At 54.7% G+C, this 2,727-nt stretch overlaps 1 pseudogene across 1 annotated transcript; it reads right to left on the bottom strand.

Moving 5' to 3' along the window:
• Window positions 1-1,320: 1,320 nt before the first annotated feature.
• On the bottom strand, window positions 1,321-2,028 carry LOC309543849 (integrase/recombinase xerD homolog; annotated as a pseudogene). The gene has a single exon. The product of its transcript is annotated as an integrase/recombinase xerD homolog (transcript).
• Window positions 2,029-2,727: the final 699 nt, after the last annotated feature.

Genomic DNA, 2,727 nt, shown 5'->3' with positions numbered 1-2,727 from the left:
CCACCCCCTGCCTGGACAACTGACCAATAAGGTAAGTGCCCCCCTGTTAGCCCACCTACTTTTGTCCCCCACTTGACCTTTACTGCACGCTTCCCTTTCTCACCCATTCATGTATGCCCTATGCTTAGTCCTTTCTCTCCTGTCGCCGGGCATGTCTTGATCTGGGTAGATCAGAGCTCCCGTGCTGGACTACAAAAAACACCCCTAACTCCCCAATACCCACACCCACTTAGACTATATACAAAACACACTACTCGTCTTGGAGTAAAAATGGCCGACATGGCCTTTTATTAAATAACAAATAGAAAATTATGAAATAACAATATAACAATAATAATAATAACAATAACCCAGATCTATGTTTGTGGTCCTTGACAGTACCATGTAAAAACCAACTTCTGTGTCTGGGTCACCATTTGGCTTGGTCACTTCCCCAGCCGCTAAGCACCGCCTCGGGGACTAACACAGCCGACCCAGACACCCCACCTGTACAATTTAGAGGACGCCATACCTCGGATGGGTCCCCACCATTTTTCCCAAAAACCAGTTTGCTGAACCCCTGTCAAGGACCCCAAACCGCCAGAGTGCCACAAGTGTGACCCCTTACACTTGTGCCCCCCTCCACACCCTCAAGGCCCGGTGGATCCCGTCCTCCAAACCCAAAAACCACAGGTCAGTGCCAATAGCATTGAGATGGACCCCATCCCCACGAAGGAACTGCCACGTATCGCTCTCCAGCTCCAAATGCCGCACCACCAGGCCACCATTCCTGCTGACGAATCTCCCCACCTCCTTGTTCACTTTAATCCGGGCCTTATTAAGTTTGTCGACTAAACGAGCCGACCGCCACGAAGTGCGGGCCACAATGTCGGACCACACCACCAGCATATCAGGGAAGGAAGTGCGAAGCCTCAAAAAGTCGAACATCACATCCCGAATGAGCTCACGCATAGAGCGGAGACCCAAATCATTCCCGCCCACATGCAAAACAAGGATATCCGGGGCCCTGTCCAACCTGGCAAAGCGGGAGACTTCCGGCACGACCCTGCTCCACAGCATGCCAGGCACACCTATCCACCTAACCCTGCCATCCTCCCGGGGAACTCCCAACTGTCTACCATTAGGCCTGACCTCCACCCGCCTGGCCCCCCAGAAGACATACGAATGGCCGAGGATCCAAATCAGACACTGCCGGACACCTGCAAAAGAAACAAAGACAGTGCACCCTACACCCAAAGCACACACACCACACAACCAAACAAACACGAAAAATACGCAGAAAACATACACAAACAGGCCCATATAACCCCTCTGCAGAGGCTACTGCACCAGGTGGGGCCTGACGTAGGACCGGAACCTATGTGACTCCCACCGCCCAATGCGCCTAACCACGTCCTCTCCCAAACCCCAACGGGCCGCCTCCGTGGCCGCCCCGATGCGAAAAGAATGGGACGCATAAGCCGCCGGGTCGAAGCCCCCGGCCAGCAAACACTTCCTAAACACCGCCACAAATTGAAACCTGGACAGGCAAGAACCGTCCAAGTGAACCAACAAGGCACCACCAACCGCAGGCCGAACCTGAAGATAACGCTCCAGAGCCCCCACCGGGCAAACATCAGCTCCGTTGCCCCGAAACAGCTCCACCCACTTACCTCTGCCCACCTGGTCCGTTTTGGACCTTCGGAGACGAATCCGAACTGAGGACGCCGTGCGCACGATGTCCTCCAGCAGAAGCCCCCCAGCCACCCTTGTCTATGGACTAACCAGTTCACCAATCTGGAAGGCCCCAAAGAAAGCCAACAGGAAGGCTGCCCTGAACAGCAAGCCCTCATAGGATGACGAACAGATAGAGCCCAGTTTTCCCAAAATGACACCCAACACTGAAAAAGACACCGGACGCCGGGAATCGCGGCCCCGGTTTCACTTCCGGTACCCCTTCAATGCCTGCCGCACGTGAAAAGCCTTGGTGAAATCCACCCCCCCTGTCAACTTGAACCAAAAGGCCATGCCTGCCAGTTTTTTATCCATACACACAAAGTAAAGCACCAGAGCGGACACATCCACCCCCAAATCTGTCCCCCCTACCTCCTCCAAAAAGGAACACCATTCCGCCCACGCCCTGACATACGCCTCCCAAGTCGCAGGGGACAGTGACCGCCGAATCAAAATCGCAGCTCCTCCAAGGGGACCGTCCACAAATCCCGCGGACAGGGAATCCCATGCTGCTCCGCTGCCGGCGCCAACACGCGAAACTCGGTCCACTGGAAACGAGACAAAGCATCGGCCACCTTGTTAGAAACCCCCGGAATATGCACAGCATAAATAAAAACATTGAAACGCAGACACAACAGGACCAGATGGCGCAACAGGCTAACTACCGGGGGGGAAGACACCGAGATGTTATTGATCGCCTCCACCACCCCCATGTTGTCGCAATGAAAACGCACCTTCTTGTTGCCAAAGCCCGCCCCCCAAAGAGCCACCGAAACCACAATCGGAAATAACTCCAACAACACCAAGTTACGCAGGAAACCCCGCCGACCTCCAGGATTCCGGCCAAGGTTCCGCGCTCCACTGTCCTTGAAAGAATGCCCCATACCCCGCAGAACCAGCCGCGTCCGTAAATAGAGCTAAGTCCCCGTTGCTAAACGGACCGTCCATCCACAGCGAGCAGCCATTGTAAGACTCCAGAAACATATCCCAAATCCTCAGGTCCGCCCGAAGCCC

The sequence above is a fragment of the Pelophylax lessonae genome (assembly GCF_965119305.1).
Source record: "Pelophylax lessonae genome assembly, contig: HAP1_SCAFFOLD_427, whole genome shotgun sequence".
NCBI classification, from domain to species: domain Eukaryota; kingdom Metazoa; phylum Chordata; class Amphibia; order Anura; family Ranidae; genus Pelophylax; species Pelophylax lessonae.
Note: the sequence above shows the minus strand (reverse complement) of the source record. Positions and strands in the feature narration are given on the sequence as shown.